Genomic DNA, 17,084 nt, shown 5'->3' on the forward strand with positions numbered 1-17,084 from the left:
TATATGTATTTATAATAATAAAATGTAGGATAGCGACATACGAGCGCAAAGGGTTAAAAATCATTTCAATCTACTACACAGAAAGAGCGTTGTTTTAACCCCTCCCTCTATGAATTGGAAAAACGAGACGCGCGCCAATCTTTTCGACCAACTACGAATCCAATATAATTTCTCCTCTTCTGTTCGAGTCGATTTTCGAATGCGGGGAAAACACCATCGTTCGCTCCACGAACGGACTTTGCAACTAGCCGCGTTCGAGGGAACACGCTAGAATTAGCGTATTATTCGCAGCCAAGGTTTCCCGCGCGACTAATGGCAGGTCGTCAAGTGGCGGCGAGAACTCGAGTTCGCTCGAGAAAACTCGCGTCGACTTTTTTCCCGCGGCGGGAAAACGCTCTCCACCCCCACCCTCGCCGGAGGTTGAATTTACGAGGAAGAGGAGAAGGAAGTGGCGCGCGTGCCGCTCAAAGTGCACCCGTTTTCCATCTCGCGTAAATTTGCGCGCGAATTCGCGGAAAAGGCGAAAAGATTCCCTCTGCGCGTTTCTGCGAGGGGAGGAGGGAGGGGAAATTAAAAGTCGAGCGAGTCGTCCTAGCGTAATTGCCGGGGCGCGACGCGACTTATTTTCGTAGACCCTCTCGTGGCCGACGCCGACGTCGAGAGGAGAGAGAGAGAGAGAGAGAGAGAGAGAGCGCCGTCGAAGGTGGAAACACGTGTGCTTAGACGACTTTTCTATCCTTCTCCCGCCTAATTCGACGCGACTGGATATAGCTTGTTCGTTACAAGCCCTTCCGGCTTGTAAACGTTTGAAAAGGGGTAGTTTGGGAGTAGAAGGGTATTGAAAAAGTTTGGAATTTCGGCGGTGTATATAAAACGTCTTATTACCACCGTTAACGGTATTATTACTTTCGACGAATCTTTTCAGTGAACCGTATTGTATCTCTGAGTAATTTTGGAACGAAAGTATAGAGTATGAGAAGGAACATCTGATGATTCCAAATAAATATTTAAACAAGGAATAATTTTACAAAATGATATCTCCTCGAAAATTATATCGACCACAAATCCAACTTAAACATTCATATTTCGTTACTTGGCCAACGAACTTTGCACAGACATACCGCTTGATTTCATATCAACGACATGATTTTCCAAGTGGTCCAATTCATTTGTGCACATCGGACCGAGAATTCAATCTGTTAATTTCATTCGTGCGGTTTCATAGGGATTCAAATATACCTCTCACCAGAAGGGCCACTTTGTCGTCAAGATTCAAATTGAATGAAAGAGAGAGAGAGAGGGAGAGAGAGAAAGTAAAATGGCGGCTGGATTTCCCTAGGACGCAAATAGCACTTGGACGGAGCACCGGAGCGGCGGTCAACCGAGTCACTTACGCTTTACAGTATCTTGGCGGAAATGCAACGTGCTCTCTCTCCCCTGCATATACCTACATCGAAGGATGTCGCCTCGGAGAGACGTAGAAACAGGTTTTACCAGAGCGGTCTTTCCGCGAAATCAGAAGCAACATCGTGCGTCCGTTCGGACGTATGCCGTTCACTTCGAGGAGAATCTATAAAATTTACGCAGGCCTCCCCTCCTGTTCCCGGTTCGGGGCATCGGGTGATTCTCCTTTTCCAGATAACTGGAAACCGTAACGCACGAGCTATTACTCTCCGTGCTATCGATCGTAAGTAAAACATCGTCGTCGGAATTAACGGTTGTTTGGTATTTTTGGCTTGTTCCTTTTTTTGAGCGAAGAAAAACATATTGTGGTTACGGTTCATTCAATATCATCATTGGAATAAACTCAAAGTCTTTATGATCTTAAAGAGAATACTTCGAACGCATCAAATTGAAACAATCTTACAACAATCGTTCCAAATCTCCGAATCTTCATCCCCAAACAAGCGAAAGCGGTGATTCAGCCTCGATCATCCATCAGGAAGGAAGCGACGCGCTTTGATCCGTTGGCGGACAGGTCGCAAATGGCGGACGATCCTGAATCCTCGGATCAGGTGGGTGACGCGCGAAAAAGAGAGAAGCGGTCGGAGCATGGCTAATTACGCGGGTTCGACTCGACTACCGTGCGCTTCTGGCGCTGATGTTTATCTTCGGTCGATGGGGGCCCAAGATGGCAGCGGTGCACCTCTCCCATTTATTCATCGCGCGAGAAACCGGTACGCCGCCGCCGCCTATACGGCCCTCGAGGATATCTGCATCCCGTTCTCCACTCGCCTGTCTACGCGCCAACCGCCGTTTATTTCGTATTAATTTCCGAGCGGTTTCGTCGCTCCGGGTGAACGCTTTGTCTTGTCGATCGGCGGCCGAGAAACGAGTCGCACCCTCGGCGCGACACACCCCAAGGCGACTACGAATGCGCGACATCCTGTATTTAAATCAGATTCTCTCTCAGGTGGTCACCGAGTTGTTGCTCTCGTTGCTCCTCTTTAGCAAATCGACTTTTTCTTCTTTTCCTCTTTTCTTTCTCTCTCTCCCCCCCTCCCCCCTCTCTCTTTGACTCCCAACGGATATTTCCATAGAAGAGATATCGCAACACGAGGAGGAACACGATACGAAAAGCGGTCCACGAGAAAAACACGCGGTTTATCTCGCGATAATCTTACCCTGTCGGACGAGTACTAGCGACGATAAAACGTTTTAATAATATATCTTTTATACATTTATATACGCTGTTAATATACGTTCTACGTTGCCCGTTCCGTGGTGGTACTGTTATGTCGCGATATATTCTAATCCTTCCCAAAGGCGGTTCAGAAAGAAACGTTGGATGGTTCGTCGAGCGTGAATCAGCATGCAGAAGGAAACGTGGGTTCTCGATTCCTTTACCGTACGGGACGATCCTCTCTAAACTCTCCAAAACGACGTTCACCTCCTTTGGTTCACCTCCTAAAATACAGTTCGACGACGTACATTCTCACAATGGCCCCTCGCGTGGTGGACCCTCCGTTCCCTGCTCCTCTTCCCCCTCTCCTTCGACATTCGTGCGGATACCTTCTCTGCAGCCCGTGGACTCGTAAAAATCCATTACCCCTTCGTTCGAATCTTGTTCCCTGTCAGGGAAGGTATTCGAGAAGGATCGAGAGCGGTCGAAGCGCCCGTGGCGTTCCTCTCGTTAGGTCGCCTCGACGGGGGGTGGCGGCGTTCATAACTCAGCCGAAATATTCGCCTACATTCTGCGCGTCCCCCTCCCCTCCCCCTTGGTAAAGATGCTTACGACGCACGAGGTGGAACGCCTTCAGAACGCCGCCAACTTTATCCGGGCGTACCGCGCTCTGCACCCTCCCCTCCCCCGTCGTTGAAGCGAGCGCACGCGTTCGTGCTGCACACGGCGTGTGTGACGTGGAATGAACGCGACCGACCAAGGACGGTTGACCCTGGAAAGCCAGGTGGAGAAGGAGGAGGAGGAGGAGGAGAAGGGAGATCGGGAGGAGAAGGGTTGGCGTCGACCCTCGGCGAGAAGAGGGTCCCCGTTGGGGAGGCGGCGGCGGCGGTGTAGCAGGGCCATGAATTATGCAGTTGGCCGGGGGCTAGGGCCACGCCAGGCATACAAGGGGAGAGGAGAGGGAACGTTATTCGAGGTGGTAACGAGCGAGATAAGGAGAAAGAGGGAGGAAGGGAGAGAGAGAGAGAGAGAGAGAAAGAGAGAGCGCGGCGGGTCCACAGCCACTTTGCCCCACGTTTCTCTCGATCTTCCACCTGAATTTCTACGTCACCACCCTCTCGACAGTCGCTACGCCCCCGACACTTTAGCAGAGCCGATTGAAATTTTCATACCGACACGTCTGCCGTTCCAGTTTACGTACGAGCCGCGCCCTCCTCCTCCCTCCTTTCTTTTTCCACTCGTTCTTTCTTCCTTCGTTTCTTTCTTCGAGAAACGCTCTCTTTTCTCGTCTCTCCTCTCTATTCCTACAAACGACGATTCCGATTCTCGCGTCGGCGAGAATTTTTGAGCGGGGAGAATAACGCGAACTCTCTTGGATCGAGCGCACTTCGCCTTTCCTTTTCATCCCCTGCACGAGACAACTCGGTTCCTCGTCGCGATTGACGCCGAGCCAGCTCGTTGTCGAGGATGCGTGCTCGAATTCCGCGTGCCTCTCCGCCTATCCTTGTCTTCCTCTCGCGATGCAGTTGGCGGAGGGGAGGAGTGGTTCCCTTAAAACTCTCGGGAAAAGTAGATGCAAATCGGATATCGGGGTCCTCTAACGTCCTCGAAGCTAAATTGGAAATCGCGTGATCAACTCTCACGTATCAACAGAGAATATCTTGATCAGCTGCAGCTCTTTTAATTAGTTGGCGCGCATAAAATATGAGCGACACGGGAGAGGGGGGTATACGGGAGGGAAAGCAGAATTTTCTCTCTGTTCGACGCGTTTGCACGCAGCGGAGGCGACGAGTGACGGAGAGGGAGAGGGAGAGAGAGAGAGAGAGAGAGCTCGATCGAGAGGAGAGGAATTTGCATGGAGCCGGACCGGGTGATTCTCCACGATTGGATCGAGCGCTCGACACTCCATTGGGAATGGTTATCGAGAATAACGGAAACCGTGTCCGAGCGACACGGTCAAAAGCTTTATTTTTAAAGCAAAAGAATGAAACTTCGTTTTGTTGCTTTCGTGTCCGTTTTCAAAGAGGTGGAACGATGCGGGGGATTTTCGAAGCGAATTAATTATCGATTAACAAACTCCTCTTCGTTGGTCGGATGAATCGAGAGTTTGCTCTTTTTCACGGGCTAATTAAATCTGTCGAGCAATTAACATTACGGCCGGATCGCAATGTCGATTCGCGCGTATTTCCACGTTGGAAAAAGAAATGGAAACGAGCGAGGACGGCGCGTTCCTTGTGCAAGAGTTACATTACAGGGTAATAAATTTCTTTTCGAGGCGTATATGACAACCTTCAATGATTATCTCCAATCGTGAAATTTTATTTTACACGATTCTTTCGATTCTCTCTGTGTAAATATGCGCAACCTGGTAAGAAATACCTCGTCCGAAATGGAATAATTCTCTTCAAAATTCATCCAACAACTTGAGATTTGCTTTCGAAAGATTAATTTACTGAATAGAAGAAGACTGATCTTCCGTCATCTTCTTTATATTTTTTTTATTTATTTTCTCCGTTTTTTTAAGCTACTCTTTCTTTCAACGCGATTAAAAAAGAAAAGAAAAAATTAAACGCGAACGAATTAAGAATCATTCCACACATACGCGTGGCAAGAAAATGTGAACGAAGAGATGCGGCACGCTCAAACCCATCGCTGATAATTAAATTACACTTGTCGCAAGGATCCACAATTGTGGTGTGGTGCAATAAACACCGAGAATACCCCGTGTCACGACAACGATCGGGACGACAACGAAGATAAACGCGGCGACGAATACTTTCCCGCGTCTTCAATCCGCAACCAGACTTTCTAATGACGAAATCCTCCGTCTTCAAAGGCCTTGAAAAAATACGATGCTCGAGAGGAGGATCGGCGGGAAATATCGCGCTCGTCTCGTTCCTTTTTAACGTCACGTCCGACACCCGGCCCCGGCGTGTGGGTGAACGCCACATGGGACTCAGAATAGTCGCAGCTGACGGTCGCAAATTAGCTCGCGCCTCTCGGCGCAAAAGCAAACTTTCCGAACTCGTGAAACGGGAGCAACCGATCACCGGATAGAGACGTCGCGAGAAACGAATTATTCCCTCGTTATCCGTTTCCCTCTCATCGATAATGCATCCCGTGGTAATCTCGAAAACTCTGCTACTCTGCTTCCATCCGAGTAGAGTATCTACCTCTCGATGGAGATGACATCGGTGGGGGGACTTATCCGAGTACCAACTCTCTCCAACTCACCGCGATGTTTCTCCGCTCCGATGTGATTAAAGAAGGCGACGTCTAACGAGATAACTTTCCAGTTTCGTATTTTAATAATGGCATTATGGATATAGCCCGTGTCCTCTGATATCCTTTGCGATGCGAAACGTTCGGCAGACATGTCGTTACGCGAGGATATACGTATTTGTGATAAAATAATTATACCTTTGAACGAGCAGATCGAAACGAGTTGGGAATGGAGAAAGTTTTTTCTTCCTTTCTTTCTTTCTTTTTTTTTTCTTCTTTAACGAATTTATCCTCGAGGATTATGATTACGATCGTGGACGGAATGTCAATTCTGAAAGTAAGATAATTCTTGATGATCGAGGAAAGCGTTTGAAGTGAAATACAAAGTGATAATAGAAGTTTATAAATAAAATATCGTGTGCAGATGTCGTATGTACATTTATATGGGGAATTAGAACTATTAAGCAAACGTTCATCCTCGTTAAATGGAATCTAGGAATTGTTAGGTTTTCCAATAAAGAGTTAAACTCAAACGCAAACAGAAGAGCGATCGATCGGTTATTAATACCAGTTTGAAGATTGTAGATCAATTGAAATTAAAGTAGTGAACGAACCACGGTTCTCGAGTTACCATTTCGAAGTTCTCTACTGAAATCGATAATTCTATTATCCCTCATTTCTTTTTCTTTCTTTCTTTTAACCGTCCACTTGTTTCTCTTCGTCGGATCTTTTCCACCATCATGGATGACAACACGCATCCATCTTGAAGGGTTGGAAAATTCTCAATTCGTTCCCCGGGCGATCAGAACAGATCATTTTATCACACGCTCGAGAGATCGAAAGAAATTTAATCCCTTGTACGCGTTATCGGGACAAGTGTATCCCGTAACGATCGACGAGCAAACTATCGATTGTCGAGAAATTATTACCCGCCGCGATGACAAAGAAGATAGGCCACGAAACTGGTTCGTACACCGTGTATCCCCGTGCGCGGCGATTAATTATCGGCTAGCAAGCCTTCGAATCTCGATCGCGTGCACGAGGAGAGGAGAATCGGTGAAAAAAAAGAAGATCGACGTCTGTCTCGATCTGCTTTTTAGTCGGATACCTTCGACGTCGAGGCAAACACCCTTGCAGCCATTTCGTCCTCATAAATCGTTTATTCATGTTTAATGCAACCCGGTATTCCGACCGCCGCCCAAACTTTTCGAAGCTCTCAGACGGAAATCGCGGATCCGACGTCGGTGGATGGAGGCGCGGCAACTTCGAACAAGGGAATGCTTTTGCATCGGCGCGAGCCGCGTAACGTCGAGAAGAGAAGGAAAAAAAAAAAAAAAAAAGTCGGCTGGAAACTGGAGGAGTCGGAGATCCTCCGAGTATCGGGCAACGTCCTCCAACTATCGAAGGATCCTTTGCTTTATCGAGAGGGAGGGGGGAGGAGGGCAAGGGAGCGAGAGGGTTTTCGAGTCGAGGATGTTGAGTTGAGAAAATGCGGGGATGGTCGATATTTAATCGAAATTAAAAGCGTTCACCAGATCACCAGAGCGATTCGAACGAAAAGGAAAAGAATCGGTCGATCAGTCGATGATTTATGGGAACAATGAGCATACAGTAACGATGGCAGAGGGAAAAGTCTTCTCCTTGAGGGAGGATAATAACGATTCGTAAATTTTTATGCCACGACCTAATTTTTCAAATTCAATCGGCCAAGTCGAGAAGCTTCTTCGCCAAACCTGATTTTCGACTACGTTCGAAATTAAGATCGTAATTAAGAACGCAATGAACGAGACTAATAATCAGCTCGAGGAAACAGGGTCTGGGACTGGTAAATTCGATATATATATATATATCGTCGTTTGGCAAAGAAACTACGATTGTCGTGCTCGAGATCTCGTGCTCCATTTTCCGGTACAGACGGAGAGAGATGTCGCGCAATTCTTACGGCCGATTTGTTCGATCGTTGGTGGGAAGTCGGTTCCGCGATTCAAAGAACGATCTCTCTCTCTCCCTTAGTGCAAATACGCGGCGCACGTGAGTCGGAGGAGCGGAAATTCGAGAAAAGAGAGGGAGGAAAAAAAGAACGATCCATCCATCCATCCATTCGTCCATCCATCGAAGGAAAGGAACAGAAGGAAGAGGAGAAAGAAAAGAGAGAGGAGAAAGGGAGGAGATGCGCACGAGTGGCTCTAATCCGTCCTTCAGCGAGCTTAAGCCCATCTTCGTGTACCGTGCCCGTGGAATACCGTTTAAGTGTCGTCCGTCTGGGAGTCCTTCGCTCGAGTAAATATTTAGGAATTTTTGAAGAGGCCCGAGTGCCTAAGAAAACAGTTTACTTCGTAGGAAAAGAGGGATCCTTCCCGGGAGAGGCGGAACAAGCCGAGACTGGAGCAGTTTTCTACTAGAATTCTTCTACCCTCTCTCTCTATTTTTCTCTCTTTCCGCGATCAAACACGTCGTATACGTGGAGAGATATATAAAAAAGAAAAGAAAAAGGATGGATATAGAAAGAGAGGGAGACGCACAGGACCCAGAGCTTCATTTCGAAATTACCGAGCCTTTGTTCCTCGACTAAATGCGTTAAGCGATGTTTTATTTGATCCCGGTCTGAGCGCCCTCTCTCTTCCTCGCGATCCCCGCCATCGAGTTTCCGTATTATTTCGCGAAATGCGTGGTGGAAAGCCAGCCACCGCGATGAACCCAGGAAACTGATGCTAACAGGATTTAATGATAAGTCACGGGGCTCATTGTTTCCAGGAGTTTCGCCTGTTCGAGTCTCCGTGGCTTCGAGGGAGGGGGTGGAACCAGCAAAATCCTCGCTGCGCTCACCTGTAACAGAAAAGAGAAATAATCTGTAATCTTCGTCGATAAACGAGATTTCTAGAAATTTCGAATCGATCGAGAGAAGAGAATTGTTATCAAAATTGGACAAAGCTTCCAAAATTTGTTTCGCCGTGGCTAATCGAACGATCGATCCCTTTGTAAAATTTTCTCACCGGGGAAATAATTCCTGAGACGAAGAAATTTATCGGTCGCGATTAACCTTCGCTCCACGTGTCCGCCGAGTTTTATGGAGCGAACCGAGATAATGGCAATAACACGAGGCACAATGAGACGTCCACTGTCGTTTTAATGAGCGGAGAAGGGGGCTCGAATTCATTACGAGCGTGCCTCGGCTCGGTAAGGAATGGACACGGGGAAGAATGGCGGAACGCGTGCGACCTTTCGGCCTGGCCTGATCGTTAAGCCACGAAATGAGTGGCATATTCGCGCGTGACTTTATTTCTGGGCCACTGTATCCCGCGTGCACACGTTCGCAACGTTCGCAATCTCCAATGGCGGGAAATGAAAGAACGATTCTCTGTAACGTTTGTAAAGTCATTAATATCTCTTCGACATCTAAAGAGAATATATCTTACATAATCGAAATTTAATTTTACAGCGCATCCATTATTCCAGATACTCTCTCGAAATGTTATAATATATTTTTCTATACTTTTCGTACATTTTTATACACATAAACTTCTCGCTACAGCATACTAATATCAATATTAATTAATTCATTCTTTAATCTAACATCACAAAGTTTTATTATGTTGACAATGTTACAATGAGATATAACTTAGTAACTAGATAGTAACTACTCGTTGGATAACGAGTCCCCTTTCTCTCTCTCTCTCTCTCTCTCTCTCTCTCTCTCTCTCTCTCTGTCTCTACGTTTCAGTGTCGGTTTCAGTGCGAGCGCACGAAGCGAACAAAAAAAAAAAAAAATAAAAAATAAAAAAGGGGGAAAAAAAAGATAAATGGGTGATCGGTCAAACGTTCACCGTTCGAATTGGCTAATGAACGTTTAGATTGGATCCCGAAACGTATCGCGGCGGCAAGAATAATTAAAATAGCGATGGCCTGGGCCCCGAAATAACGTTGACAATTAGTCTGGCTTTAATTTGGTAAAATTGCGATTCAAACTTTCATTAGGGAGCGACGGTGTAGGGTTGGAGGGGGTCGGTTGGCGGAGGAAGAGGTGGCGCATCAGCGAGGCGGAATCATCGGGGCGGCCGGCGCGAGGAGTAACAGCAATAAACGCTTAATTACATGCGATAAGTAATTAAAGTGATTAAAGTTTATAATGTGATACGTGCAATTAGTAACGCCGCTGGTGTGTAATCGGGATTCAACGCCGGATCGCTGCTCTAGGCCCACCCCGTCTATGAAATTTATAATGACGCCTGTATAATCGCGTTTAAGCTTCATGTTCAAAGCTGTTGTCTACGGACAAGCTGTGCGACAAGATACAATCGAAATTGCGAAATTGCGCCGCTTTCCAACATGATTTCGATGAATCGATAGAGATGATGTTGTGAAATTGCGCGACGCGGTTAATTGAAAAAAAAAAAAAGAGACAATCACGGTGATCGAGTCACGGGATTGATTAAAGGAGATGCTTCTAGATTTTGAATAAACTGACTCGTATACCTCATCGCTAGACAGATCGATTTACAATTGCGACTTTTAACGATCGGAGAATACAAATTTCAGTTTAGTTTCATTTCACCATGATCTCTTTCTCTCTTTCGATCGTAAAACCTCAAAGACAAAACCTCAACGACTCGATAAAATTCATCCGCTTAGGAAAGTTTCCGTCCAAAAGCCTTAAAAGCCTTAACGAAACTCGACGAATTTGATCGGCGATCCTCCTCGCCACGGGTGAAAACGTAAAAAACGTGAAACGTTCGTTGTCCTGGGGGAAAAAAAAAGGAGGAAAACGAAGGAAGAAAGGAAGGAAGGAAAGGGAGAGAAGGGAGGATCGAAGCTCATTGCGATGCAGATATTCGAACCGTTTCGAGGGAGAGTCGTCGAAGGAGCAGCGGCGGCCGGCTGCGCGTAGAACCGGCTGCACAAGGCGAGACGTTTTTATCGCGGATTTCGAGCGACTGCGTCGTTTCTCGTCGTGGCTCGTCTTCGTTGTCGTCGCAGGTAGTCGGCTACGTGCGTGCATCCTCAATGAGGGACGTGCGCCCGTTGAATAATGCCGAGAATTCGGGGAAGAAGAAAATAAAGGTTAAAGGATGGTAACGGCGAGTACGAGGAGAGAGAGAGAACGCGATCCGACAGAGGCGAATAATAAAACGAGAAAATGAAGAGTGGTGGAGGGAGGAGAGAGGTTACCAAAACCAGCCGGCGTCTCAATGAAACGAACCCCCTCGTTAAAGCGAATCCTGCATCTCCTCCTCCTTCTCCTCGTCTGATCGTCTCGTGGTCGTAGGTCGTCGTGGTTGACGGATATATCGCCCTGTGATGGAAAGTTCGTCGTCTGGTGGAACGTGACGAATGGCCACAGCGATTACGAAACTGAAACGACACTCGCCGATGGCGCTTCTTTCTTTCTTTCCCCCGTGAGACCTAACGTTTTAACAAGCGGGCTTAAACGCCAGGATTATATGTGTAATATTTCTCGGTTAGCCTCATTGTTGTGAAGTCGGAGTTGGTTCTTGTTCTCCAGAAGGCTCTTCGCTCTTGCTCGTGCATCTATGCGTGCACTTGTATTTGGCTAATTCAGCTATTCTAGATTGAGCCAAATTACTTACTCTTATACCGATAGTTTAATTTAGATGCTGTGTGAGTTAATCGAGGTTCCTCAAATTTTTAAATTACTTTTAATCGAGTTCGAGAGAGGAGAAATGTAACAATCCGAACGATAGGATTCCACGATAGAGAATTTAATTCGAGATATACCGAAAATGAAAGTTTGGAATCTTTCATTTTTCCGAAATGTCGCAAGAAAAATGTCGCAGAGGGACGAAGCGAAGCGCGTGAAAAATATGAGAAACGGCGTAAAAAGCGAAACGCTATACCCGATGTAACTCGAGGAATTTTCGTCGGTGGGACAAGTTCCCGATACCAGCACCGGTGAAGAAATGGTCGTAAGATATCAGAAGTTGCGAAAAGTTCGATAAACCGACAGGGAATATACGATCCCGGAAACATCTGAGAAATTTTCTCGAAACAGTGACCATAACACCGGGGGACAAACAGTTTTGGGACAACAGCCAGTTTATAACCGAGCGTATATTCGTGAAAAACACCGGCTGCTCTTAGACACTGGATAAACCTTCTTTATTCTCTGCCATTAGATCACTTTAAACATTTAACGAATATATATATATCGTTTACAAACAAAGTTGCACAAATTGTTTTCAACTTCTCTTCTCCATCATTCAAATCTGAGAAAAGTAATATATATTCTATTCTCGAGTATCGTTAATCTTTCATTCTTCGTTCGTATAAAACCAGATTAGAAGATGGAACAAACCAGAACAGTTTTTACACGCGTTTGTCTTTCCTTTCCTGCTCGCACTTCCGTCTCCGCGTCGATCCAAGGACAAGAGGCAAGGAAAAGGACGTGGTGCGGAGACCACTTTGGAAAGGGGTTGGGGATAGAACGGGGAGAGAAGGATGAGTACTTAAGAAAAGGGGACACGACGCTTCATCTTCTCGAGTGGAGCTCTCTCTCTCACTCTCCGTTTCTTTCCTCTTCCTTGAATTTCCACCGGATTTGGACTTTCTTGTAAACAAGCTCGCGAAAGAATGCGTTATCTCCGGGAATGGGCGACGTTGTCGCGACTCGCAGCCAGTCGCCTTCGCCTTCCGTTCCCTCTTTCTTCTCCAATCTGGTCCAAGATCATTTTTACGCGTGGAAAAAGATGATAAAAACGGAGGAGACGCGGAGGAGAGACAAAGTGGAGGGATAGTTAATCGTGCAAATCGAATTCGATTTCGTTACTTTTTCCACGTTTCTCTCTCTCTCTCTGAGCTTTCTAAGGCTCTCAAGTTTCATCGTGATTTTTAGCGAAAAGAAACGGGACACAAACCGAAAACGGAATTCCATCGATCCCTTAGTCAGCTTAGCTCGCCTTACGATTTTTATCAGAGCCAAAGCCAATAAAGGGAAGAAACGAGGGAGACAAAGCGATATAAAATCAAGGTTTAATCGCGAAGCGAACACGAACGGAATTCGATATCCTTTAGAAGCTCGTAGCTAGCTTTCTCTCTCTCTCTCTCTCTCTCTTTTCTTCCTTTTAGCTCAGCATCGCGACAAGGACACCACAAGCGAACGATTCTATTAATTTTCCCGAAAAAACATGGGTGACGCTTCGATCGAGGGAGGGGAGTTCGTTGTTCGAGGCTGAAGCACGGGTTTCGAGTTTCATCGCGATGATACGCGAGCGAAGGATTGGCGTAAATAACGTTTCCAGGTAATCGGTCGAATAAAACGCGCGTTGCGATTAGGAAGACAATTTACAGGGGCCGGTCTAAAATTGGAAGATACCGGCGGGAACGGTGATCGCCATAACAATGAGCGAGCGGCACGCAACGATTCCCGTCACGGGGGATCAGCACGAGGAATCGTCGCGTCGGCGCGTTTCCACGTAGAATCGAACGATCCTCGTCCCATGCCTCGTCTAACGACCGTACAAATTGAACGGACGTTGGCCGCGTATACACGGGGCAGGCCAACTTCCTGGCCGCGCAGAAAACGGCCGACTACCAAACGAATCGATTTCGCCTCCCCGCCGCGTATCGTCGAGAGGAAGTCGGCGTCTCTGTTTATGCGCATTCCTTTCCCTTGCTCGCGCGTCTCGTTGCGAACGATACTCGCGTACTTTGCGCGTGAAAAGAAAAATTGGACAGATACCTTTCCCATTTCAAGTAAAAAGTCTCCAAGATCGAGGGAATAATCGCTCTTTAATCAGTGAACCGTTCAACACCACTGGTTTTTCGCGATTATTGAAAATAGTAGATTATTGCTTCCTATCTTTCACCTGTCTTTCTGTTCTCAAAGTTCTGTTCGAGGGATTTCTATGTCGAAAAGGTTATTATTATTATCCGAGTTTAAATTTTCCCACCGTTGCAACGAGAGGAAAGCGCACCGAACTTGGTCGACACATTTTCGAATCCGCAATATGAAAACGCGTCTCGGTCGATGGCTACGTATCCATGGCATACCTGCGCCCGTACGTAACATCAAGGTACACGTAGGGGAGTGTGTGCTCGCATACTGAATGCACACATATCTGGGCGAACAATGGCCCGATCCAGGAGCATATAACGGCCTCCGTGCCTTACGGCCTCGGTATATGCGCCGGTGAATGACGAGCATTCGAGCGAATGGGACCAATCAGGCTGATTGGCCGACCGGTATTTACATTTCTGCGGGCAAGTCCGCCTCTCTCTCTACACCCGTGCGCCTCGAGGCAACGCCGAGAGGATTCGAGCGGAGAATACATCCGGCCGCGACCGATGGAATCGCCCACTGTAAACTGGGCGAAAAGTCGTCTCGCCTCGATAACAGGGACCCGTAGTACACCTCCTCCTCCTCCTCCCTTCTCTTCCGGACGCGGCTTTGACCGCTGCTCGATCCATCGATTTTCCTTAATTAAACGGTGTAACTTTCGCGAAACGAAGCTTCACGAGGCCACCCGCTAATTTTAACCCGTGTTCACACGCCAGATCACACTCCCAGCCTTCGTTCCGGCAAAGATCGGGCAAAGAAGCTGCTTTCCCGGCAAAAGTTGCGAGATATGACGAGAGGAAAAAACGTGCCCAAACTGCGTGCAAACGCAGTTGAAACCACAACAGTACAGTGAAACGTTCGATTCGGAATTTGACGAAAATTCTGCCCGATTGTTTCAAAAGAGAGATAGAGAGAGGAGGAGGAAAAGTACTACACCTGGCCGATGTTCGAGTGAAACGTCTGTCTCTCTATATATATATACCTGTCAACAACAATCGCACCACGTCGTTGCAAACGGATTCCAAAAAGGACGATCACGAGCGGGTGGAAGAGGGAGGCGGCAGCAGTCCCTTTGAGGCGGGCTAATAACAATCGCCCTCGAACCACCCTCGAGCGGGGCGTTTTATCTCGCGACGAGTGGAAAGAACACGCGAGAGGATACCCGTTTGTACCCCCGGCGGAGAAAGCTTCTGCTTTCGAGATTCCGAGTTAATTGCGCTGTCGCCGCCTCGTTGCCCCGACACCTTTCCCTCTCCTCCTCCTTCGTGTCTTCATCCAAGTTTAGCAAAGCCTAAACGTGCGCGCGAGTTTGACGAACGGAATCGAGCGGAGGAGATACACGCAACAGAAACGAATGTCGCATGACTCGAGAGACGATGGATCGGGAGAAGGCTAATTGATAAACCGCGGGTAACGAACGGCAGATGGAGGCATGGTGGAAAGTTGTAAGGGTAGCCACGCTCGGTTGGAAACGTCACACACCCACGCGCCGCTGCCCATTATCGCGCACGTGTGGTCCGGATGGTCGCGTGCATGCTATTAGCGAAAAGGAGTGTCCCGCACCGGTCCAAACAACTGTCTCTCTCTCTCTCCCCCACGACCTCTTGTGAAAGGCGAGAGAATGCATACGTACGCGCTTTCTCCGCCCCTCTCTCTCTCTCTCTCTCTCGAGCACCGGTTTCCGGCCGTGAAAAGCCACTTCTTCTCTCCTTCCAAATGGCTCCGGTTTTATTTCGACTGGGATGTTCATTAGGCCGCTAATTAACGCTTAGCGCACAACGTGTTTGCATTCACATGTCGTCCTGCTAGTGTGTATATATATATATATTCCTTTTCTCGACGTTGAGCAGCTGTCTCGTTCGACTCTCTTTACCTCCACGCGATACGTTGGACGGATGTTTTCGAGCCGCGAATTCGTGTGCATGGGGGGAGGGTAATCGTCCATTCGAATAATACGTTTCTTTTTGAGTCTGACCACCGCTCGTAGGACGATTCTTCGTTTCAAAGGCTCGTGTCCGTTAATTACGAGCGAGAATCAGCGATACCACGTTTCGGAGAGTGTTAACGCGGCGCTTTAATATCCCGGTTTAACGGCGACGTACGGAGTGGCCGTTCCGCGGACTGAATATATTCAGGGACAATGTTATTCCAGCTGGCCGTGCGGCCATATATCAGCAACGATTCTATGCGTGGTCGCGTGCGGAGTAATTACTTTTCGGTGCGCGGAGGCATCGCTCAAAAGGCAACATTTGCACGCGACGTGGAAGCGACGTGCAACGAAACGCACGCACGCACGCACGCACGCACGCACGCACGTACACGAATTGCACGCGCATGTGTCGAAAGTATAAAAAAAAAGAAGAGAGAGAGAGAGAGGGGAAAAAAAAGCACGCGGCTGCCACGTTTCGAGGATCGAGGGCGACAATGGCTTCCTGTTTCATCCCTGCGGGGCGTCCAGCTGTCTGTCTGGACTATGGTTGCGCGAATGAATCGTCGTACTCCCGACTCCATTGTGCCCGTTTTCCAGTTTTGCGTTGCGGCAATTGTTGCCCGCCATGACATCTTCACCGACCGATCCCTCATCATTTTAGCGGATTGTTTTCCCTAGCCTCTTTTTTTTAGCCCTCCCCTCCTAAAAGTGACGCTTTTATTCGGCATCGTTGACTTTGGACGCTATCGATGAGACCGGGGATTCCATGGATTTATGTATCTTTTCGCGAGCTTACAATTCTTTCGAATCTCTTCTTTTTTCTTTTTCCAGTTCGATGAAGAGGAAATTGCACGATCCTCCACGATATAAACGAAACGAATAAAGTTTTACTCTCGATGTTTATCTTCATCTCGCTCGTTTTTTCGAAGAAACGAACGCCAGGGTAATACGCACTTTCATTTATTAACAACTTTCTTATTCGCCCAGAAATCCACCGAACAACCCGATCCTTTAAAAGTGTGAAGATCATCCTCCGTCGTAACCTCTGACACGTTCATAAAATCTCACTCGTAAATCACCGAATTACAGAAAGATGCCAAGGAAGCCTACTCTTCCCCCTTCTTAAAAAGATAACGTATCGCCGTGGATTTTTACGACTCTCCTCTCTCTCTCTCTCTCTCTCTCACTTTCTTCATATATGTATATATATATATATATATATACATACCACCACGCCCCGGATAATCGAACGAGTATAGTCAGCGATATACAGTCGTCTCGAAGTCATCTTTCAAAGGCAACCCCACACTCGATCGCCGTGTACGGGAATGAGGTACGGGCAAACGAGGCATTTCGAGAGAGATCATGGGCAGGGAAAGGCGTAGGCTGTTGCAGTTCGCGTATAACGTAATGACCTTACGCGGCGCTTTTTTTACGATGCTTATCAAATGCAAATCCTTCTTTATTGCGATTGCTATTCTTATTAGGCTCCTTCTTTCTCCGCCATCCAACGTCCT

At 47.4% G+C, this 17,084-nt stretch overlaps 1 protein-coding gene across 3 annotated transcripts in view; it reads right to left on the minus strand.

The window, feature by feature from the left end:
* The window catches only part of LOC100872005 (discoidin domain-containing receptor 2), a 139,046-nt gene that overhangs the window by 59,022 nt on the left and 62,940 nt on the right, over window positions 1-17,084 (minus strand). The window contains exon 3 of one of the 3 annotated variants that reach the window (XM_086910363.1): window positions 8,396-8,671. The exons of the other annotated variants lie outside the window; for them this stretch is intronic. The gene's annotated coding sequence lies outside the window, so the exon portion shown is untranslated. The remainder of the gene's footprint in view (window positions 1-8,395; window positions 8,672-17,084) is intronic. 3 annotated transcript variants of the gene reach the window in all.

The sequence above is a fragment of the Apis florea genome, unplaced genomic scaffold (genome assembly GCF_048593485.1).
Source record: "Apis florea isolate Af1SG1 unplaced genomic scaffold, ASM4859348v1 contig_3170_pilon, whole genome shotgun sequence".
Taxonomy (NCBI): domain Eukaryota; kingdom Metazoa; phylum Arthropoda; class Insecta; order Hymenoptera; family Apidae; genus Apis; species Apis florea.